The sequence below is a fragment of the Falco punctatus genome, assembly GCF_963210335.1.
Source record: "Falco punctatus genome assembly, chromosome: 12".
NCBI lineage: Eukaryota > Metazoa > Chordata > Aves > Falconiformes > Falconidae > Falco > Falco punctatus.
In genome coordinates this window covers 21,696,090-21,720,594 of record NC_137592.1, presented here as the reverse complement: position 1 = coordinate 21,720,594, position 24,505 = coordinate 21,696,090, and the positions used below count along the sequence as shown (strand labels likewise).

At 39.7% G+C, this 24,505-nt stretch overlaps 1 protein-coding gene across 2 annotated transcripts in view; it reads left to right on the top strand.

Moving 5' to 3' along the window:
* LOC308072157 (uncharacterized protein) overlaps positions 1-24,505 on the top strand; it is a 145,508-nt gene that overhangs the window by 81,262 nt on the left and 39,741 nt on the right. Inside the window, exon 1 of one of the 2 annotated variants that reach the window (XR_013931549.1) lies at positions 568-24,505. This exon is cut by the window's right edge and continues 12,587 nt beyond it. The exons of the other annotated variant lie outside the window; for it this stretch is intronic. The gene's annotated coding sequence lies outside the window, so the exon portion shown is untranslated. Of the gene's footprint in view, positions 1-567 lie in introns of those variants that run through there. 2 annotated transcript variants of the gene reach the window in all.

Sequence of the window (24,505 nt, the reverse complement as noted above, 5' to 3'; positions counted from 1 at the left end):
TGTGGTGGGAAAATCCAAGACAAATGGAGACCAAGGAAATGGGAAGATAAAGAGAAATTAATAAAGGAAGCTACACTGAAGTAAAAACAATTGATGGCTGAAAGGAAGATGAGATTGGAACTGCTTTTGGATGTCACTTAGTGGCATTGCACAATGTTCTTTGTTCTAGGGCAAGCAGGCTTTAGAAAGCCTGTAGGAGATACGAGGTTTGTCTGGAGTTTCTAGATTTTGGAGTCTGTTTTGTATATATGTCAGTCTCTGGGTAGCTCTAGATGTAAATTCTTGAAGCACCCTAACCTTCAGCATCTTTGTATCCCAATGATACTGTCTTTTATTATTGAAGAATAGAAGAGTTTTGTACAAACCAATTTCTGATTACCTATCAATACATTGATTATAGAACATAATACTGTTTTACTGTTTTAAAAGACATATTTCTTAGAATTAAGACAGCCAATACTAATTTTCTCTAGCCTGTTTTGATTAGTCCTGTGAATAGCTTGTAACTGATTACTCAAATCTTGGCTGAGCCATGGTCAGGCCCAGATTGCTTTCTGTGGAGATAGCTGAACAAAGAAGCCCTGAATTGGGAATTGATAATAAGATATAGAATGAAAGAGTTAACATCTACAGTTTCACTGCCACTCTTCTGTTGCAAGGATATTGTTAACAAAGACTTGATTGTTGTTTTGGCTACCAGTATTAAGTACAAAAGAACTTTATGAAGGTCCCAGACACAGACTGGCATTTAGACTGACTGTCCTTTTCCAAAGCAGCTTTTCTATTAAATGAGTCCATTATTAAAACATGGTAGCTTTAATTAAATCTCTATAAGCTCCCATCAGGAAAATGGCATTAGCTGCTAGCCAGGAAAATATGGTAAGTCCGTACAGTATCCCTGTTATTAGCGCTTGATTGTCTGTTGCAGTGTTTGATCAAAGGCATGGAGATTTTGACGTTGTTTTACAGCAAGGCTGGCCCAATATACTCAGGAGTGTGTGTGTGTGGCAGGGATTTATAACAATTACAACTCCTTGTAAGTACTGGACCTAAAATCCTAAAGGCTGCACAAAATACTGCTCTTGTACTCGTCTAGCTCTTCCTTGTGCGGTGTGGTTGTGTCCCTACAGAAGTGCTTGAGCGAGGTGTTTTCTCATGTGCCAATAAATTATTCTAAGTGTGTAAGATGCGTTTACCAAACACAGATGTATCTTCCCCTAAAGACTGTAGGGCTGGGAACTCTAGGTATATACACAAATAAAATTCTTTAGTTTTCATTTAAGTTTTGGTTAGATTATGTTAAATAACTTGATTTAAAATCCCACCTTTAAATACTCATTCAGATGTAAGATCAGAAGCATCTCTAAAGGGTTTCACCCATTTCTGTGGATAAAAGCACTAGAGATACAGAACAGGGAAATAATAATAATTAATGTGGTTCTTTAATGAGTGGATTTGTTTGCATGTTTCTCTCTAACTTGGCTTTAAGATTTACGCTTAAGACTTGTCTACTCACCACTGTCGAGTAAGTGACATAGTTACAGCAGATTGAGATGGAGAGTGGTGCACAGGAGATCTGCTTGCATAGTGTCTGAGTGCACACTACCACAAAGAAGTACTCAGGTTGTCTGTGTCATCGGATGGGATAGTCCTTTCTTCTAGGGAAAGGCAATAAAAGATCTTGGAGCTGTTTGTGCTGGAAGTCCACTTGTCACGTACTTGTCCATTATCAAGTTTCATCATCAAGGAAACATCATTCCTGCTTCCACTGAAATCACTGACAGCTGCTGTTGACTTCGGGGGAATGGGCATGAAGTCCCATGTGACAAATATGAAAATGATGGTATCCCTAGACTTCTGAGTTTTATAGGAAAGAAATTATCTTAAATATGGGCTGTTAGAACCACCACAAAAAAAATGGGGGGGGAGGTGGGAGGTAGGAAGGTATACAATTACCCAGAAAGCATGTGGCTTTTCATTGATTAGACTGTCCTGTTTGATTAGACTCCTCAATATTTTTAATTTTCTAGCCCTAATTGCTGCCTTACATCTTTCTTGGGTCCCTTTGTTCTAACTAATCTGCTTTCAGGTCCAGATTTATTTTTCCAGTGCCTTCAGATTCTCCACAAACGTATCCTGTCATTATGTGTTTTATCTGTTTCTGCAGACGGTTATTTGACAGAAAGTTTCCATTGACTCCAGAGAATGGGTCCCGTGAATACCCTTTGTGGTTCTCAGGCGGAGTACTTGCAAAATGGAATTGATTAAAAGGTCAAAAAACATTACTGTTGCAATGTCTGAATTGCTCCATCAAAGTGGTACTGTGACAAATGTGTGCAAATCTTTTCAAGCGAGTAGGCTGGATTTAAAAAATTTGTTCCATCTTTAAGATCAGCTTTCTGATGTTTCCCAAGGACAGAGACATTTTCAAATTAGATAAAAAACTAGTCTCTCCTCTTACACTAGTGTCAGTTAGTAGTAACTCTGGAGGTCATGAGATTCCCCTAGTCTGAGTTAACAGTAGGATTGAGATTCATAGTATTTAATCTGTTTTCCAAATTCTGGCTCTAAATTGTTCAAAATAGCTGTTTTAACATCAATAGCTTGATTAGTATAACTAGCTAAGGTAAGACGTCTTGCAGAAAGTGCAAGTAACCAGTGTACCTGCGTCTTTCAACTTCAGAATGACTGATGGGGAGCCTGTGAGTGTAAGTAACTCCAGATTTGTTTCACATATAGTACATGACACAGGAGAAGAAGTAGCTATATGTCCTCTCCTGCTCAAAAAGTCTTAGAAGGCCAACAAAGTCTCGAAGATGATGATACTGATTTATAAGGACATCATGGCCAGGGCTTGGCAAAAGGTTCATCTCGGCGTACCTTCACAGCAGCATTTACTGTCTTGTTACCTAGCCATCCTACATCAGGATGTAAATTTGCCCCTCACCATTTAAAATAACTATCTCACAAATAATTATTAGCCACTGCATCTTACTTATCTGTATTGAATCCCAGTGGAGACAATATAATTGTAAATTTTATTGCCAGCTAGGTAAGCCCCATATGGTGCCTCCTCCTTGTGATTCTTCTAGCAGCAAAATCTCTCTGAGCCGATGTGTACATTCCATGGTAAAACAGATCTTCATGGTGAAGGCAAAGCCTCGGTGTGAATAACCTCTGTGTCTCCATTCACTTTAGAGCAGAGAGAGATAATTTATGTCCATCTGCAACTTCATTAGTGCACTGGGCACTTGAACTAAGCTTCAGAGACTTAAACAAGGAATTGTTTGTACCTTTCCTTATGTGTTCTTGTAAAAGCAGAACTTCTTTTGGGGTCTAGTAAGTCAGTTTGTCTCACTCTTGGTTTAGCTAGGCAATCGCTGGGTAGATGGGCACTGAGAAATTCCATCTTGACAGATTGTGCACATATGCTTTGCGGAGTTTATGTGTGTCTTTGGTGGATTTAAGAATGGACTTCACACAGGAGTCTGAGGGAAGTTTCCTTCAAATTCCAGTCACAGCTTCACAGCATGGTTGAGTTGGAAAGGACCTATGGAGGTTATCTGGTCTGACCTCCCTAAGGCCAGTTGCCCAGGACCGTGTCCAGATGGCTTTTGAATATCTCCAGCGAGGGAGACTCCGCAACCTCTCGGGGCAACCTGTGCCAGTGCTCAGTCACCCTCACAGTACAAAAGTGTTTCTTGGTGTTCAGAGGGAAGCAGCTGTGTTTCAGTTTGTGCCCATGCCCTCTGGTCCTGTTACTGGGCATCACTGAAAGGAGCCTGGCTTCATCCTCTTTGCACCCTCCCTTCAGGTGTTTATATGCATTGATGAGATTCTTGATCCTGCCAAAACAGTAATTGCAAAGGGAATAGGCTTCGCGAGGGAAAATCAGTTTGCCTGTGGGTTTGAGTGAAGCTGCTTTGCGTGAGTTCTGGATGTGTTGCTGGTGCCTAACCTCCGCTCCCTAAGCTGCAGCCGTTTGCAGACCTGCCTTTTGATCACAAAGGAGCGCTTCACTGGTGGGCAGCAGAGCTGACTGGCACACACACAGTAAATCTGAGGCACATTATCACCTGCAGGGTGAGGGGAAAGCTGGTAATAGAGAGCAGCCACCAAGCACTCCATCAGTTTCTGTGACTAATAAAAATCACAGATGAACTGTTGTGGTGGACAGATGGCAACCCATAAGCCCGGGCTGTGGGATGATAAGGAATGTCATCTTGAACCAGACGAGTGGCATTGTTTCTTGAACTGTGTGAAGTATTCAACATGTGACAGCTGTTCTCTAGAAACTTCTAGGGCTTGCTGGTGTTGCTGCAGTTTATCTAAATTATTTGGATGACAAAAAGTTATTTGCAGATAAACATGACTTTGCATAATCTTAAAGCAATATATAGAGATGGTAGAAATACTGTAGTTCAGTAGAACAGGAAAACTAAATGACAGAACACTCCCAGTTGTGTATTTTGCAGTGTCTAATGAAATTACAGATACAGCACAATCTATTTTTAGATGGCAAATGTGAAAGATAGAATGTGGTACTACATAATCCTCTCAAGCACTTTTAGTTTCCATTAGAATTAATTAATTTTTCTTTCCCAGACTATCATTTCACAGCAACATTTGTGATTTCTCATATAATAATATTGTTTTAAAGAAAACTCCTCTGCATAAGCATAGGCTGTAAAGTAGCACATTGCCAAGTTAGGAAATAGATCTTTTCAAAATAAAGTCCTATAACAGGAGCAAATAAACACAGAATGCTAAGGAGTGACTGCCAGAGAGGTTCACCAAAGTCTGTCACCACTGGAGAGGGAGACAAATCCTCCTCCTTCTTTTTTTCCAGTTTTTCCTGGCTAGCAAGACGAGCTCTACGCAACAGCTTCCCTGGGTTTTTTTGGTCTGCTCTTGCACTGCTGTGCACTGGTACCAAGTCTCCACTTAGACGGTGGCCTGTACACTCGTGCTAAGCTCCAGCTTTGTGCCTGGTTGTTCCTGCAAAAACCTCAGGGTCTACCCAATTGATGGGTAGTGTCCCTGCATGTATCTTGGGGTGCAGGTCCTCACCTTCTTGTAACTCTGTTCAATTTTCCTGCTCAAATTTAAATCTGCTCCCTTGGTTTTACAGTTTGAGAAGCTGAACATGGGAAAGAAATATAAGCATGTAAACAGGCCATGCATTGTAATCTAGGTGCTGATGTATGGCTTTCATCCCTCCAATTCACCTGCTAGAACAGCTATGGTGGTGCTGGGATATCACACATGGCTGTTGTGGCTTTGCCAGCAGTGTTGGCCTGCCCTCATGATGTTCGTGTTCTGTTGCTGTTTTGGCAGGCTACTAACATTTTCTTGAGGAAGGAACACATACAAGGGAAGGAAAACAATGAACTCAAGAACATTGAGCTACTTAGCAATAAGGTTGACTGCCACATCCTCCATGATACATCGCTGTGAGTAAAACTTCAGCACTAGCGTTATGTCCAGCAATTGCAGCGCAGGGCTGTCAGTTCTCGTTACTCAGAGAGTGAGCGAATGGATTGCATTACTTCAAATGGTCTTCTGAAATCAGGCTGTGGAACAGAACAAGAGGCACCAGTGCAGCTATAGACTTTCACATGGTTTGAATTGTAGCAGTCATCTCTCCCCCACACTCCCTGCAGCATCAAGGAGTGCCAGTGTTGGTGCACTACCAGGGAAGTACTGAATTGAAATGCAGAGTAACCGCACTTTATGATTTTTTTTTTTTTTTATGTAAATGTGGAACTGTTCAGTCGGTCCAGGGCTGAAGTGAAATATTCAGTTAGAAATAAGCCTCACTAATACAAAAATACAAAGGAGACTGTAGCCTGCGCTGGAAATCACAGCCTTTTTTCAGGATCCCACAATATTGTGGTAGTCTGTAAAAAGTTTGAAATTTGTGAAAGTCCCAGTAGCATCATGGAATCTGTTTAATGGAAATTCCTGTCACTTTGTGGAGCATTTGTAAAAAAACTTTCCAGACTAGAAGTACCCATACATTGGAAAATTTGATTCTTATGATGCTCTACTACCATTATGAGCTTTTTTATATTTCACTAATGAATTACCATTCTGAAAATAAAGCACCAGTAGGGTGGTATTCCTTTCAGCCATAAGAGGGCAATGAGCACAGAAAACACCTTTCTGGTTACAGTGCTAACTTACAAATTATGAAAATGCGATTTCTTTATATATATACTGTTAGTATGACCCAGCTTTTGTTAAATGTGTGCTAAACTGTAGTAGAATCACAGTTCCTGAAATATAGTATTTGTGACACAAAGGCAAGGCTCTTTATAACTAATTTTTCAGATCTGTGGATATTTTGTTTCTGTGGGACCTCTGTGGTCAGTGGCACTTACCTCTACTGTTTGCTTTTGGTCTTTTGCATGGGGATTGTGCAGAGCCTAACAGTCACACTGTCTTGCAGTTATAATTTGTGATTAAAAAAAATGTGAGAAAAACACTCTGCATATAAAATCCTTTGGTATTATGTGGGTGTCAGTGCTGGATTCATGTTACCATTACCAGCTTCTTTTCCAGCTTACAGATTAGCAGAGATAGTTTGTCTTTTCCAGTGGCGGTGGCAAGAGGTGGTGGATATGCAATCTGACCATGTATGTTTAGAAAAACTCGGATATTTTTTGTGTAGAAAATGTTCATGTTTTAAGTGAAAATGGGAAGAAAGCTGAGATAAGAATAATAGAAATAAATCTTCAGTTCTAAAAGTACAAAGACCACTTTATTAAACCTGGGTAAAAAATCCCTCCCTTCTGCTTACAGAGTAAAACCTGCGTATACCTTCTCTTTTATTGTTCTGACAATGCATAATGCTATGATTTCTTTCCATAAAGATACACTTTTGTACCTGCCTAGTCCTTTATTGTTGATGCCGCTATTTCTTTCCCTAATGATACACTTTTTTACTTACCTGTTCATGTGTCTGGCAGATTATGATGTAGAAAACAGTTTTACATTTATGACTAAAAGCAAAGTTTTAGTTCTTCATGTACTGCCTTCTCTGAGGTGTCGTGTTCAATTAATAATGTTATGAACAAGTTGCTTCAAGCACATATTCCTTCTTCTAGTATAAATTACTTCTATTTTGACAAACTAGAACCAGAGTAGTCTAAAATTCAAGCATGGATTAATTTTAAGCAGGTCACCTTGTACCAAAAAACCCCAAAAGTTTAAACTTGTTGGAGAGAGGCATATTGATGAAAGTAAAGGAGATTCAGAAGGCTAGGGAATTAATTTGATTAATACAATATGGTGTATATATGCTCTTTCACATGAATTTTAGTTTATTCTGTTTCTAACCCCACTAAATACTAATGAGGGGAATAGGACTGACTTCTGGATCTACTCCTTTTGTCTCTTTTTTAATTTACTGCTGTGGGGTAAAAACCCAGCAGATACACAATGCCATTGTAGGGACCAGAGACAACAACTTGAAATGCATAATGAAAATTCTTAGTTTATTAGATTTGTCCTTCTGTGATTAAAAACATATCTTAACAGCAGACATCTGTTGGACAACTTACGTGGTTCCTTATTGTCTTGGTATGTGAGAAAATACTGCAAGCTGTATTGCTCAGCCTAGTATGCTGCGGATGCACAGGAAATTAAGCATATGCTCAGTGGTGGAGTTGTAATAACATGCAAGTTTGGTGTAATCTGTTGAAATGAAAGAGTGCCTGCCATTCCTTGTGCTGTGCCCTATGGAAAGTAAAAGGAGCGAATGACAGGAGGCTTCTTCCCTTGCCTGATTTCATGTGATACATCTTATTGGCTGTGAATCAAGTTTGACAGAAAAAGCAAGTGTGTGATAAGCGGCATGTTAACATCAAGATAGTTTTGCAACTGCTGCTTGTACTATGGCCATTTCATGAACAGATCACTGTATGAAGAACAGTGTTATGGAGCAGAGTACTGTTTTCACTAATTTTCACAAGAGAAGTTAATTATTTTTTTCCCCTCAGTAAGTGTACTTCCTTAAATGGGATATCTCCTTCCTTAGTATTAGTTTTCTCCCTGTGAGCACAACTAACCAATCTTTTGAAAGGTGATGGCTTTGAAGCCAAAATAGCAAAATAGCACTGTGGGTTGCCAGCATGCAGCAGACTTTGATTGTGTGTACTTTCAAAGCAAAAAAGACCTTCATGGTTTTAACTAGATATTTCAGAAATATCCGGGGCAGCTCAGTGTTTTGCAAGTAAATATGCAATGATGCCCATGGAAAAAGTCACCAAGGACATAATATTTATTTACATACCCATAGTTCCTCTGAAATTTGTGTGCTACAAAGGTATCAAAACAGGCAAAAAGCTTTATGAACTAGTTTTTCAAAATATTGAATATTCATATGAATAAAAGTCTATTCAAATTTACAATAGAGAAGGTTTAAATCTTCATGTTTCAGGACTCAAATAGCCTCTATGGAATTTTAGGAAGGAACTCATCTTGAGTCTAAATAAACAATTTCCTGCTGAAGTACTGGGCTATTTTGCCCCAAATCCAAGTCAAAGATGGACAACATAAGAGCAGTGGGCTACTATTTTAATATGCTATGGTGATCACCACAGAACTGTATCTCCATATACTTCCAACAGGACATAAATATATCCTGCCCTTGCTGGCAACCTGGGAGCTGCAATAAGTACTGATCCTTTTTACAGTGAATACCGTATTATCAAAGCACTAAGATTCAGAAATGGGGCTTTGTGCCTTTCCAGGATGTGAACAACTGAGGTTAAACCTCTAGAACTGAGGTCTTGCATCAAGGTAACATGATCAAGAACCAGGAAATACAGAGGTGAAGGTACATGCCGGGCAGTTGTCAGTCTGCCTTTTCAGGGCTGATGATTATTGCTGCAAAAATGTCCATCAGGGTTAACAAAGTATGAAGTAAGTGGTGGCTTCTCTATTTCTTAACATTCTCAAGTTGACACTGGGGGCATATGGAATACCTGTTGGTAAATTGGAATGTGATGGTTTAAGTACTGGAGCAACTGGGTTAATTCCATTCCCTGTGGTATACATGTGCTAGAGAGTGTGGAAGTCAAACTGGATGACTTCATGATGTTTTCTTGCTGTTTATAGGTAGGTATGAGAGAGGCCAAAGAGAATGCCTTCCCTGGTGCTTGTGTCTGGCTCCAAAGGGTTAATTTCAATAGGCATTTCAGCTGGATTCACTCTGTTAGCTGGATCTAGACTGAGTGATAGAGAAATTCCTTGGAGCCAAGCTGTGAGTGTAATATGAAGAAAAGTCAACCTGTGCTGTGAGAAATCAAGGATGTCTTTTTCCAGTGTTTAACTTGGTGCGTTGTATGAATGAAGTTTTCTTCCTGAGACAGTGCATGTGGTATGGTAGCATATATGACCGTGGGCTTTAAGAATTGGGAGGGAGGAAGTGAAAAAGGTTGAGAAATTCTGCTCTGGGAAGTGATGAAGAAGAGGCTAATACCTCGCAAGTACGGAGAACTTCTAATTCCAGAGGCTGGAAGCTCCTTTGGGCTATGTTTTACTGACTTACATGAACTGCGAGGTGATTATTTTTTTATAAGATCTGGAACTTTTCCTTTTCCAAAGCCTTCTAAACAAATGTTTGATAGCTAACCTGCAACTTCTGTAAGTGGCACAAGTATTTTTCCACCCACAAGATATCCTTTTCCTATGTTTTTGTTTAATTTTCCCTGTGTCTGATTAAGCAGGTGAATTACTTTGCGTATAAGTAGTACATTTTTCTTAAAAAGGCCTTTGATAGTGCTCAGTTCTGACAAATTTAGTAACTGTATATGCTACCTGATGTCAAAACAATTTACCTATTTTTTTATAGCTACAGCTAAAGCTGTTTTTTATGACTACTTTAGTCCAAATAAATACTCCTGAGTAGAGTAGATCAAGATAAACCCACAATCTGCAGTCGTTTCTTTCAACAAATACCAGCCATTTGCCCACTCATGGGTTTTCTGGCTCCTTTCTTATTAGATGTTATCCAGCAGTTAACAAAAATGTCTAGAAGAAGCTTATGCTTGCTTTTGGACCTTGGTCAAATCCGACAATTTTCTGATAAGGAAAATTTGAAGCAGTGGGTATGTACATAAATTGTACATTTTCAAGTAAAGCTGTGGGGACAGATGTAACAGTCAAACAGTGCAGTGGTCCTGCTTTCTGATGTAGACACGGTAAAGATGAAAATCCCAAATTATCTTCTTTTGATCTAAGGAATTTAGAAGGTATCATATAGGAAATCTTTGGTAAAAGCAGGAATTCTTCCCACTCCTCCGGACTCTGGCTACAATGAAAAGTGCTTATTTTTGTCTCTACTGGTTGAATAAATGATTCCAGAGGGGTTGCCCAGTGTAAGGAAGATGTGTAAACTCTGATCCTGAATGTAGTTGTCTCAGTGTCTTAATATTCATTACAGAACTAGAAAGATCTACCTCTTCTTTTTTTTTTTTTTTTTTTTCTTTCCCTGGAAGGGGAAATACCCCCACTTTCTGGTGTGCCTCCTGACTTTTAATAATACCATGGACTTCTCTGCCTTGCAGTGAACCAGTTCCACAAGGGGATTGCCACATCAGATTATGTGAGTTTGCTTCATTTCCAGGCAGTGCTATTTAATATACATCTGCTATGTAATAGATGCAAAAAACCAAAATGATTTTCAGTTGCGTTCATCTTTATTGGATCTGACCTCTGGTCTAGGAGGTGAAGGGAGAGTGGAAAATGAAAGCTGATTTGGTATTAGCCCACTATTCAAATTAGAAAAAGTAAATGCTTTTGCGGTTTTCCTTACAGAGGTGTCTTTATTCATTTGACATGCCTTTAATAACTAATTCTAGTTGTCTGGTTGCCAAGATAGATTTCCTACAGGCAGACTTAAAAGTGATTTTGTCCTCTTTGAATGCATGGCTTCAAATGATCCCAGAACAGCAAACATTAGACTTCCCCCTAGACCCTGAGATTTTCTGAAGCACTGTAATAACATAAAAGGATAAGACTATTAGAAAAAAATAAATACATGAATTAAGTATGCTCCATATGATGTGATCAAGACAATAAAACTCCTTGTTTTTCTGTGCTAGCTTCTATCTCCTTTCTAGTGTTGGACATATGCTGTGTGTTTCTCACTATGCCCATTTTATGGATTTCAGTGTCACCATTTGTAGATGCCTGGGCATAAGAATGTTGTGTAGGTTTCATCTGAAAGAAAGGAGCCAACAGACCCCAAAATCTTTCCTTTCACAGATGGCTTTGTCAGTGTTCCTTTCTCACATTATCACAGAGCTTTAGATACGTATCTAGTATGTCTATGAGCATATGTAAAGCTGGCATGTGAACTGTGAAGTAGGATGCCTTCCTTGTCATTTAACTGCTATGCACATAAAGCAATCAGAAGCAATCGTAAAACTTAGCCTCATACAAAAATGAATTGAGCCTGGGTCTGTTTGTTGATTAGAGAAGGAGCATGAGAAAGAATTTTGTGATTTCCAGGCACTGACTCATGCTGTCAAGGGGTGGATCTGCTATGGGGTGTCCCCATGCGTTTTGGGTTAAGTTTGGTTAAAATTTGGAAGCTGGCTCTCTAGTGTACTGATAGCCAAAATCCACCTGCTCTTTCAGTTATTGAATTCTAATAAGTTATTAATTACAGGTAATTACTACAAAGCTTTTTACCTTAGCTAAATTTTAAATGAGCTTGGTTTGATAATAGGAGCAACCTTTCAGCTGAGAAGGGCTCCGGCAGACTGTTTTTCAGCTGATGATCTTGGTGTTGCCATAGACAGGCTGTGCTTAGTGACCAGGTCACTTTATTCAGTGCAAGGAGTTTAATCTCTGTCCTGCATTGCATTGAGCAGACTGACCAGTCTTGATCTCTCTCTGAAGTTGAGCCATTTAATTGTCAGCTTCTGAGAGACAATTTCATAGGTTGCCATGCACTCTTCCCCCCAGGCCATGCCCACCAGGTATTTCTCCATTGTTCCTTTGGAAAGCTCCTCAAGCAGTATTGACAAGAACAGTATGCCTTGACATAGGAGATCACAGCCCTAGCTTGTGCAATGCCCATGCGTTTCCATTTCACTGTAGAAAATACCTTGTGGACAAGCCTTGGGTGCATCCCTTTTAACTTTTCTAATGGTTACATCGCAGTGACAGCTCAATAGCATTATGTGATCGGTTTGAAGACATGAGTCCATAGAAACAACCAGAGGACCTATTTCTGGCAGGTGAATGCACTGCTTACATCAGAAGTTCTTGTTATTTCTCCTTACATGCATTATCTTACATATTGTACTATGCAATTTAATCTCCATTTTGTTAACTGGGTGACCTCAGGGCCTTTTAACATCATTCTGACACTTCTGTACTGCCAGAACCACGGTCATCAGCAAATTTTGTCAGCAGGGTTTCACGTCTTTATGTTAAGGACGCTACTGTAAATATCAAACATGCACAGTACCAACTGTGAATAACTCCATGAGTAGCCTCTGATAGGTTTTCCTAATAGTTTACTCTCTGATACTATATTGCCTGTATTGAATATTTACAGAAGCACAGACAGGTGAGACTTTCCATTGCCTGGGAGACTCATTTACTTTCTAAATGAAACTACAAAGTTTGTCTGGATTATCTGTCTGGTAAAAACATGTTGCTTATTACCACATATAACTCCACATCATTATTTTTTTTTCTTAAAATTTTGCAGCTTCCTTGGTACCCATGAACCGGTAAAGGTCAGGACCACCATATGACTCAGTTCCCCAGAAAACTCTCAGTGCTGCAGGGATTCTGTGACATAAACTAAATTTCATTTTTAGAGAAAAGCAAAGTCATGTTAGACCTCCTTTTCTGCAAAAGCTTTTTTATGCCAGGGATATGATAAACGAATGCACTTGAAACAGCCTGCAGCTTAAAACATTACCCTGCCAAAATAAAACTACGAAAGCTAGCTTGCACGGTACAAACCTGCTTAAGGAACTGCAATTTCAAAAGCAGAGCAGTTGTTTTGAAATATGATTAAATATTTTGGAAAGTTTCTAATAGATATTGTATTATTTTTACAGGACACCGATTCTCACGCCATGCAACTTATAGCCATTTAATTGTGTTTTATATGGTATCAAACTTTCTGCCAAAATGTGGTGTTGGAATGTTTTTCATTGTTACGGGTCTATCTACATTACATCATTTACTCACTGCATCATGTGTGACACACATGTCTGTGTTTAACCTTCACAGTTAGGATATTTGAGTCTGCTTTAATCAAATATTATACTACTAAATGGGTGTTATTCTTTAAAGCTTCTTTGCTGAGGAAACAGGTCTGAGTTTTCATATGTCCACCCACTAGAGGTTGCTATCAAATTGAACAGAATCAATAATAACCGACAAATTGGCACTACTAGAGGCCAAAATTCAACTTGGTTGCCTTTGTTCTGTTGCCTTAACCCTTGTTTCTCACGCAAGCATCTAAAAGCTGTGGAGTAGAAGATGCATGTTCACACCCTCAGGAAAACAGTAAGACCAGTGGGTTCTCTTCAGGAGACAGAATGGGAAAATGCTGAAGTTCTTTAAATGCCGATACATCTTTCTTCCCTTGTAGAGGCATCTGTGCATGCCCTTAACACACTCTGCCTCTCCTTCACTGCAATCAGTCTAGAAAAGAGACAGGAATCCCCTTCAAACAGCCCTTTCAATGCTGCTGAGTGCAAAGCCTTTGAGGCTGCATTTCACACCCCTCAGGATAACAGAGAACAAGATTTGCTCAGTTATTGAACAACGCATCATAGCTACCAGTAACCTGTCCCACAGGGTCATTTCTTCTGGGATCGCTTGATTAAGCTGATGACTGTTTCTCCATTCTGAGCCTTAGGTGATAAGTTGCACAGCAATTTATGCCATCTTTTGGGAAACACAGATAACTGGGAAGGTTTTAATTTGTGAGTGTGACTGCTGGTAGTGTGGGAAGAGATGAGCTTTATGAGCACCTTTCAGAACAGGAGGAAATCATGATGTACATAAAGAAAAGCTTTGGCTTAGAAAACCCTCTCCTTCCTCTCTGCTCAGACTCCCCAGGTGTTTGTCAACTGTGCAAATGTACAAGGCATATACACAGGAAAGACTACCCTAAAAAGCAGGTGCAAGACTATGGTGAGATTCCTACCAGGTTTCTACTTCCATTTCCTTTCAATAAAGTTCAAATGACAGTGTATTGCAAATCCCAGGCCAGGACTTGAACATGGGGGTAGCACTGCACTGCTGGGATGGGATGGGACAACACTGAGAAGCCCCGTGATATGGCACTGATGTAGCCCTGCGTTGCTCAGAGCTCACTGAAGGCAATGAAAGAGATTCTGTGGGGCAACTGAATCAGGCTCTGGAGCAGAAGAATGGGGCCGCTGAAGTCAACCTGATTTCTCTTGTTTGAAGTAAGTACTATACTTACATCTGTTGTGGAGTTTGAGCTAAAGGTTCAGTCTTGATGTTCATGAGACCAGCAGAGTTGACTTGCACAAATTCTTAAAGAAAAGCTCTAAATCCAAGGCCCTTTCCCACAGATTCCTGCACTTCCAGCCTCTTCTGCTCTGTCCTAATCGACATAACAGACTTCAGAAGGCCAGTTCAAATCTACTGTGAAGCAAATGGAGGTGGCCGTTTGCTTGTCTGGATCCTAGAAAAATCTTTGCATCAGAGATAGTATATAGATATCCATCTCAAACTCTTTTCCCAGTAAACAAGGAGCACAGAGCATGGGTTGAACTATCAAGTTAGAAATCCTCTCTAGAGTTTAAGCTGGTTGGCTTAAATAAATATGATTTTAAACACCATTATAAAAAGCATGTTTTGCCAGACAGTATGTTTGTAAATACTAAAGATCAATTGAGAAAGACTGTTGCCTGTGAACCCATGTAAAGCTAGAGGAATTACTGGAGGGTGAAGTGTGGGGAGTTGGCTAGTTTATTGCTTGACTAATTAAAACATTTCAGTGCCATTAATTATGCTTGATGGCTAAGCCTGTATGTGGGTTAAAGACCTAAAAGTTACCTGATTTGCCACTCTTCTATTTCATTTTGTAGGTAGTGTAAGTGATTCCATGTCATGAGAAAATGTATACAACACTGATAAATCCATAAAGTATTTGACCTTTAATCAATCCTAATATTTTCAATCCACAGAGCCTTCTTAAATGCCTGTAACCTTGGCCCTTCCACTCCCATTCATCACAATTACTGTTTGAGCTGTCTGATGCAATGCACAAAGCATTGCATGTTGACATCCAATATTTTATCATTAATAAAATAAAAAAAAAAGCAAGAAACATTCCAAGTATTCTTGCTGTTCTGATATATTCCAGTGCAGTGCCCAAGAGAGGAAAGGGGACAGTTTTGATTTATGTCAGTGCTAGCAGATACTGTTAATTAGTGTTTAATGTTAGCAGAATGTAGATATATTTGATTAACTAAACAACTTGATTCTTGGTGTTATGCTAATTTTCAGTGACTGTTAACCTTCTCATACTGAGAATAGTGCCTGTAAAATAGTCAGGTAGACAGTCTGGATTGCATTTTAAACAAAGGCGTAAGGAACCTGGAACAGTAGTTTACATTAATTAAGAGAGCTTTCGAGCAAACCATGCAGACCTTATTCATGCTAGAATACATGAAGTAGGGCTAGCAGAATGGTTACCAAAAAATCTAGTATTTTCTCCCACCCTCCAAGACTATTATTATTGTCTTGATCGAAGAACATTGCTCTGATGGATGGAAATACTAACAAAGTTTACCCACAGAGGGGTTGGTTTCCTTGAACAACTGAATGATTCCATGCAGAGAACACTGGACTCCTCATGCAGGAACTCGCAGTTCTGCTACGCACCCAGGCAGTTGCTTTATCTTTCTGGGGCCTTTTATTCTTTGTGTGCCTTGTCAGTGAAAATTTCACGATTTTTCTCTTGGACAGTTTCCTTCCACACACATTCCTGTGCCAAGTAGAAAGAATAACATATTTGAATTGAGATAAGTATGATAAAAATAAATATTACTGAAATTTTCTCTTGTGTAGCATTGGCTTTCACATCACCTATGATTCACAACCCCCATGAGGCAATAGGTGCTGCCTGGGTTTTTTGCTGAAAGAGAACTTTCATTTTCTTTGCATTCCAAATGAAATATGAGTTCTTGAACCTAAATATGAGTTCTCGAACCTCTCCTATATAAAAGCACCATTTGGATATGTTATTGCACTGCTATTTGTCCAGTTTCAGAGCTATAATACCCTCCCCAGACCTCTTGCACCCAGTACCAAAATACTCTTTCACTAGAATCGTAGAATCATTTAGGCTGGAAAAGACCTTTAAGATCATGAAGTCCAACCATTAACCCAGCACTGCCAAGTCCACCACTAAACCATGTCCCTAAATGCCACATCTACACATCTTTTAAATACTTCCAGGGATGGTGACTCAACCACTTCCCTGGGCAGCCTGTTCCAATGCTTGACCACCCTTTTGGTGAAGGATTTTTTTCTAATATCCAGTCTAAGAGTATTCTTTACGTATATATGTCTCTTTGTATGTACATCTTTATATATATGCATTTATCACATAATCACAGAATGGTTTGGGTTGGAAGGGACCCTAAAGATCATCTACTTCCAAACCCTCTGCCATGGGCAGGGACACCTTTCACAATATGTTTATACGTATATGTCTTTCAGAATAGGGAGGTGTCATGACTGCTTCAGCAGTGAAAGTTCAGAAATAAAAAGAAACGGCAAAACTAACATTTTTATACATTTAAGTTCCATCTTAACTGGAAGAGTTTTATGTTCTCTTTCTCCATGTTGTAGGTTTTTCTTAGCATAGTTTTTATAGGTCTTAACGATTTATTAGCAGGAATTATACTTTTAACGGAAATAATGAAAAAATTACATGGGAACATGATCTAAGTCCCCACTCTCCCTCAGTGATATTTCTCTGTTGTTTTTCCAGCTATTTTGCCAAGCCAAACAAAATGATTATAACTAAGCACTGATGTGTAAGAATTAGTATGATATGCCTCTGCAATGCTGGATGGAAGAATGAACATGATTTCATTTTTACTGCAGTTACCCTGTAAACTCTCTCTGCCTCTGCAGCTTTGTGCGGGTGGAAGTTTCACAGGAATGCCATGGAAAGATTTACAGACTTTCTGGCCAGGTTGATCACTAACCTCTCTGACATCCTGCCTCTGTTGACAAGACTGTCTGATATTAATTACAAGATAAAAATCTCAGCCTGCTCTGGAGAGCTCAGGGATCACATCATTTAAGTGTGGGAAATATGGACTGTAGCGTTATTGTACATGGGGTACCCACCGACTAAAGTGCCAGACATTCAGTTCTACATAAAAGGAATTCCGAGAAAACACTGTAGGTGTAGGAGCAGACAAAATTGACTATCTTTAGTTGAATGACAGAATGCTAAAGGAGCTGATAACCTATTCCTAAATAACAAAAACTGTGGCAGCAATTTCTTTGTGCTGAGTACTGATTATCCTTGATTCCCAGAAGAAAAGGGTTGATTGTCAGAACTCATGTTTTCTGCCATTCATGCAGAGGACGTGAAGTTTGAGAGGTCCCAAAGGACATCCATTCTTCTTACTTCATTTATGCACAAAAACTCCATTGTGTAGATTTTGTACATTTTAATAAGATTTAATCAAATAGTACTTGCAGCTTTGTTTTAACTTGACATAAAATAGAGTGACAAAGCTTTTTGTCTGTGTCTATGCTGATAAGGTTTTCCATGATGGCAGCTCTGCAAAGAGCCTATCTGAAAAGTAGTTCCAGGTACAAGATTGAAAATAGCTGAATTTAAGTTGGAAATCTTTTCACAGTTTAGTGGAACAATTAGGTCTTCTCCATGCAGTGCTGTGGCATACTGGAAGCGATCTCAGATATTTACCAGTATGCAGCTGTTTTCCATACTGTGACTAATGACTCCACTTGTGTTTCCATAATGCTGAAGAGACTTTGACTTGTGGCTCAAAAGATCTGACATACGATTGAGTACTGTGACCTCTTCCTTTCCCTCTTTGACTCTGCAGAATACACATCCTCTAAGAAATCTGTTGTTCTTGGCTGCTGTATCTCATGTTATTAGTCCCATATTTTAGTGAAAAAGCATTGGTCATATATGTGAATAAGGAGTACTATTCCTTAGCTGATTTTCCAGAATTTCATCTGCCGCTGAAACTGCCTTTTGCTGCTTTTTCAGAGATGCAATGCTGGTGAGACTGATATCTTGTCATAGACCTGTATTCATTAGTTTCATTGCAATATAACTGCTACTGAAGTGCTCGTTTATTACTGCATGAAATTATGCCAGTTCTTTAGGAACAGATCTGTGAAAAATGCCACTAGCAGTGTTTACATGGGAAGCAAATGGACTGGACTCAGCGATGGGCAGAGTGTAAGCAGGGTGAGTATCATTGGAGTGATCACTCTGACTGAAACAGTCCTCCATATAGGCAGATATTATGATGGAGTTTCTGAGCATTTGCATGTGGCAGCCACTTCTCCTGAAGCCTGGCTTCTTTAAAGTCCACACCCCATTGTGCAGAGGAAGTGTTCAAGCCAAGGTGGGACACTTTTTGAGGATGTGTAAGTGGTCATAAGTTTACTCTTCAGAGAAGTGTTTGGGATGTTAGTAATAGAGTTGCCTGAGTAAACGGAGCAAGATTCATCCCTCATACTCAATTCTCTTCTCCCCTGCGTGTGTTTCCTTAGTGCGTGGAGCCAGTGTCCTTTCTCTTCCCATTCTCTGCCTCCTGTTTCCTTTCATACCCGACACTCATTTGAAAAAGCCAGCCATATACAGACACTGGAACTGTTTATCTTGGTAGAGTGAGCATTATCTATGCTGTTCAGCTTTTCGCCTTAAGTCTTTTGTGTCTCTTTTTTCTGAACTTAACTAAATTCCTTGAGTCTTGTTGTTTAACAGCCTAAATTCTAACATACTAAATTCATAGCAGGTGACCTTCCTCTGTGACCTCTTTCTTCACCAGCCTGAGTTTTTCTGAGTCCTTGTTCTCTTTTTTTTTTTTTTTTTAAAGTACTCTTCTGGGTAAGTCCTGAACCTTCTTTAGGAGGTCAGCAGCCTAGGACAGGTTATGCTTAATTGCACAGCAAATATGTTCTCAGGCCAAAGTATGGTTCCAGGCCAGGGCAGAGAGACCTGGTAGCATGGTAACAGTAATCTATGAAGATGAGCTGAAATTCATCTGTTCCCACGTGAGCTTTCCATAGGTTTGTACTGAATTTTCTAACTGCAGTCCTTTCTTTGAGATGCTAAGCTGAATGACCTCCCAAGAGTAGGGCCAAAGGAAATGCATGTCACTTTTCCAGTACTTTAGTGTTCAAAAGACTTTAAAAGGATCTAGTTAAATAGGATTATTCCTATGTATTCTGACTTGCGAGTTTAAGGTGTCCCCCTTCCCCTGTTTTGTGCGAAGGGAAGGGAGAGGTAAGAAGGTATATTTCACCCAACAAGGCAGAAAATGTTCCTTTTGAAGATATTTAAGAGTATGTTGTGGTATAGGAAGATCACCTGCCAAAAAATCCTATAAATTTGCTTAGTAATGTCCCTTGAAAAACTTGGGAAACCTAAACTAAAAATACGTGCAAGTTTTTAGGCTGTATTTGTCCTGTGAGCTTGGCACAGTCTTGTGGACCTACCTTCCTTCAGCAGGAAGAGAGTTGTGTGGGTAGTGCTGCATCACATAGAAAAGCCAGTGAAACTAAAATAAGAAGATATAATTCTTTGCCAGGAAGTAGTAATAAAATAAAACTTGCGTCCAAGTTTCTATGAGTGAAATGATACAGTTCCTTTCCAATATATGAGTCTACAGAGGCATTGTGGTTGTTTATGTCTACACATATTTATATATGGCAGGTTTATCATTGAAATATCAACAATTCAGAGACAAAAAATGAGGTAAATACGTTTTCCTTCATTTGAATTCTGTAAACTGTTCACAGCTGTTACTTCCGCTGTGATGTGGGAATATTCTGTAAAAAGAGAGGAAACTTCATGGGCTGAAGTTCAGTTCCTAAATATTCCTCCAGCAGCGGCTTATGGCAATGGCTTGTGGAGGGCCTGAGATTTCCCCTGTTAAACTCAGAGCTGCAGGAAGCCTGGGCTTGTATGGGTATGTACCGTATATGTGTTTTATACTGCTGCTAAGTGACCATGAAGCTCTGCTGTGCTTGTAGACCTTTGGACAAATGTGCTGTGACAGGCAGTGAACTTTACTTTTGGGGCTTGCACTGTCTAGGTTACATGGTTTTGGGAGGAAAGCTGTCTTTCCCAGGGAGAACACAGGGAAATCTGGAGGAACCTGTCCATCTTCTTTTCCAACCCACACCTGGACATGTTCAGTGCAGTAGAATCCATCACACAACGGTTTCTCCAGGTACAGGGCCATCACTTCCTGCTGGTACACGCATTTACCCTCCTTTCTTATCCCCTACAGTAGTGGCTCTGTAATCTTTGGAGACTTGATGCTCCAGAAATATTGTCAAAATCATGTGCCAATGTGAGATTTCACACACACACACAGAATTGTGAGATTTGAGAACATGTACTTCCATAAGCAACGGGGCTTAGCAACCCTGTGGCACGCTCTGATATAAATGCATGAAGCTGTGGTTGAACCTTCCTTTATTTCAAATACAGGTGAAATTGGTTAGAGGGCTATAAAGCTGTTAGAAGGGATTCAGTAAGAGCATATGGAGGGATGCATTTAGCACTGTTTTCTTGGGAAGCTAGATATTGTATAATTAATCCCTTTTATTTGTTTTGCTTCTGAAGCTTTCAGGTGTGTTTGGGTCATATATTCAAGTTTTCCTCATTACCACATGGGATAAAGTTTACATTCCTGTAAAGCAATAAGGACAAAATAAAAAACCTGCTTTTGCTTCCAGAAGCCAAAGATCTAAAAAAACCACCAAACATTCAAGCCTTGTAGTAAAATACTGAGTTGGCAATGATGCTGCAGTTCTCTTATACCAGGATATATAATGCATGCTCCCACAGCAACTAAAGCAACAGCGTTTAGCTTCCAGAGAGCACACCCAGGCTTCTCGAAGAAACCCAGCAACCACAGCAAAGCAGCAGATTGAAAGGATCCCCTAATGAGTGAATATATCCAGAGCTTTTAGTTCGCCATCTGCTGTTTTGACAAATACGTGTGAGCTGTTTTGCCAGCAGATATCACTATGTGTGTCCAAATTACAAGTGAGAATGAAAGAGAAAAAGCATTTCTCCACTCATAAACGACAGGCAGATTTAGGAATGCCTGCTGGAGTATATGTGTGTTATTAGGCACATTTTTAATTATTTTGTCAACTTCTATTATGAGGTCATTTCACTTCAACGCAATTTAAAACATAAACCCATAATTTTTTACGTTCCTATGTTCTTTTTTTCATTATACAGTTTTTTAATATGCTGCTTGATCATGGCCCCTAGAACAATACAAAAGCCTTTAACTGTCTGAATTAAACTGCTGTGGCTTTTCTTGTCAAAAAGAGCTCCTGCATTTATTTCTGTATACATTGACACTATAAAATGTTTCTTTTCTCTCTTCTGCAGGCAAAGAGCTATAACAATCACGTTTCATTGTCATTTCAACCTTTGTTCTAAAACATTATGATGTGTAGAAAATTGATTAACTGGAATTTAGTATATACAACATAAGGAAACTTTGTTGAAATCCAGAGGGCCATTTCTGTTCATTTGATAAATATATTAGTTTCTTTGGTTTCCTGAATTACCAGGTAAAGGGCAACATTTTCCAGATCTAACTAATTTCACTGAAACATATGAAAGACAAATACCAGAAGTCAAATCTAACATATTCTTCCCAAGGGCCTTAAAAAAATCCTACCCAAACTCTTTATTTTGAAAAGCTAAAGCAAAAGTTCAAAATTAAATGGATGATTCATGTGAGATATGTGAACTGAGGAACACATCAAGCTGTTATACCAGCTGAAATGGCCTGGGTTTTCTCAGCACCATTAAAGAAAAGAAACAAGAGGTGAAAAAAATAGATTGCTGTTTTACGCCATCTATGCAAGCGTCACCATATCTCAGGCTCACAACAAACCAGACCCTCTACGTTGAGCTCTCTGCGCAAGGGTGAGGGCACTTAGCCTCATGGCTACAGAGATGGATTTTGCTTCCTCTGTATCTCCTGGGCATGGAGGAGCTGAGGGCTGGGCAGGGTCTGTAGGAAGAGGATGCTGCTCGGCACTGGTGGCCCTGCAAAAGCCTTTCTCACAGTGGCAACCCTACTGCTTCCACAGCTGCAGCTGTGCGGTCATATGTTATTCCTCCGTAAACCTATTCCCTCCTGCTGCCACTTTCCTGGATGTAGAGCCCAGCAGAAGACTACCATCCCATCCTAAGGAAATTCTTGGATGTGTAGACAACTGCTTTACAGACTCCTGATCTCACGGTCACACACAAAGGGACTGACTGGGGTTTGCCATGAATTTTGCAAAAGTGCCAGGGAAAGCAGCCTCTACAGTCAAATAGCAGGAGGAAAAAAGCAATTGTAACTAATAGAGATATTAGTTATCAATTCCCTGATGTGCTCATAGTATGTTTCTTACTGAAGGTAGTTAAAGAGGAAATAATGTTCTCGTGTCTGATATGGCAGAATGTAAACATACTAAAAATTATAGCATATGCTGCTGCTTTATTTTTTCAGTAACAATAATTTTAAGCAAATGTAAATGTTCCCAACTGGGCAAATGAGAATCCTTAATGTAATCTGCTGTATGAGATACATTATAGTCTGTAGCAAATATTAGCCATCACCTCTTGATGCACAAAAAATCCTTCTTGCCAGTGTCAGTCACATTTATTTTATTCTAGACAAAATAGTTCCTAGGTGTCGCAGCAAGAAACAATGGCGTCTGAGTGCCTCCTGCAGAACGTTTGGATCTTGAGCATATTTTGTTTTGTGCTGAAGTTGAATTTGATGTGATAGGTCTGGAAAAATATAGAGCTGACAGTCTATATACACAACCAGGTTTTCAGTCCACATGGGTAATGAGACCCAAGCAGCCAGCCACTTTTTTCATGCCTCTGTCAATTTAAAGTGCATTTTTAAATGAACAGTGGGGTTATTCGGGTCTATTAATTACAGTAATTGTTTCCTGCGTGGAAACCACATGTATGAGATGTGAAAGGCGCGTGTGTGTGAGAGGGAATGCTGGCGTGTGTGAGACTGGTGCAATTCCCCTTTGAAGATTTTTTTTTTATCCCTAGAGAGGGAGCTTGTAATGAGCAACAACATTTACACTGAAGACTTCAATGCTCCTTGTTGCCCCATCGTTGCCTTGCCTTTCACATGGAGATTAAAGCCAGTGGTTGAAGCTGCTCCTCCTTTTCCCATGTGGCCGATATAAATTCTACATCAAATAGAAAGGAGGAAGGGCAGGTTTGGCTGTCAGCAAAAAATGAAGGAGAGGTCTGACAGCAGCAGGAGCAGGGGCTCAGTTCTCATTAATCTGGAGGGCACCAGAAGAGTAAAAATAAAACCTTGGGAAGATGCCTACTGTGCCCTTTAAACAAAGACCCTGTGATTGGCATAATAAGAAGAGCAGCATTGGGAAAATGCTTTTCATAAGGCTCGCCTACTGGTGGATATGATGGGAAACTCATGCAGATTTTGATAGTTTGTATAAAACTTGAATGCTGTGGTTTGTGCATTATGGAAGTACAATAATGATTCTGTAGTTCAATTTCTAACCTGTTTTCTATTACAAGTCTCTGCCTTTTAACTTTAACAAGAAAGCCTTCATTCTGCCTGATTATGCTATTTTTCCTAGCACAGAATGATGCCAGAGGAAAATTGTTTGGGGAAAGTTTGGGATTAATCTCAAACTTTGCAGAATGTTATTTCCCCATTTAGGTTTCCTTTTGCTGCAGTGACACATCTCAAATGTGGCTCAGTCCATGTGCTTTCCTACACTTTGCCCTGTGGAACAGCTTAGTTTGGAGAGAAGAGGGAAGGGATGGAAAAATATTCAGCAACACATCCTGATAGAGGAGCCAGGAAGCACGGCTTTATTGAATTAGGGAAGTGCTATGCTGGGAAGACAGACAGTAGATATATAAAAGTAGATAGTTAGCCCTTACACTGTGTAGATAGTTTGTATGCTGAATTCATGGCACAGGCATAAATCACTCCTCAGAGGCACTAAGGTTCATAGTTTGTTTTGTCACTCTTTTGGCTTGATTTAGAAACGTTTGCTTATTCTCAATTCTGGTGGGTTTTTTTTTTTTTCTGTGCTGAGGTCCTGTTCTTTGCTCCTCCTTGCAGTGGATGAATAGCAGAGACTCTGGTTATACCCAGAAGTATAAAAGCAAGAGCTGTAGAGTCATCACAGCGGGTTTTATCCATCTCTTAGTTTGTGATGGTTCCTG